This window comes from Anabas testudineus, chromosome 4, assembly GCF_900324465.2.
Source record: "Anabas testudineus chromosome 4, fAnaTes1.2, whole genome shotgun sequence".
In the NCBI taxonomy this organism is placed as follows: domain Eukaryota; kingdom Metazoa; phylum Chordata; class Actinopteri; order Anabantiformes; family Anabantidae; genus Anabas; species Anabas testudineus.
The window spans coordinates 13088419-13089038 of record NC_046613.1 but is presented as its reverse complement, the minus strand read 5'-3'; positions in this window follow the sequence as shown (position 1 = coordinate 13089038).

Genomic DNA, 620 nt, shown 5'->3' with positions numbered 1-620 from the left:
GGGCGTGACGGTATTAAGAGGGCTATCTTTATTTTACTGAGGATTAAAAAGGATGATTTAAAGAAACAGTGCAGACAAATGCTGATTAAAGGACAACACAAGCCATTTAAAGTATGCAAACCTTTTCATAACTTTCTATTCACGGCATTAACTTTCTGATTGTGGCACAAATGTTATTGTTGGGCACCTGCTGATCCCCATTATATGATTCATTTGTCCTTTTTGCAGCATTTTGCAGCTAGACTGTTCTATATAAATGGTACAACCTGTCTCCTTAATGTGGACACTGAACATAGGATAATTGCTGTGTTGTTGTTGACACCACCTGTGTGAAAAAGGGAGAGCTGGTTTGGGGTTTTAAGGCCAATGAGTGTGGCATTTGGCTTAAATGTGTTATTTCTGAGAACAGAACATATAGACTTAACATAATAATGGACATTTGTGCTATTTTCTGACATTTTGTACAATGAGCAATCCAGGATAAGCAACAGATAATACAAAAGTTGTCTTTACATGCTGTAAAATGATGGAAAACCAAAAGCGCAGCTCCTAAATATATTTACCCAAAGTGCTGACAATGTTTAGGTGTTAATCTTTTTCAGATGGATTGGTAATGAGAA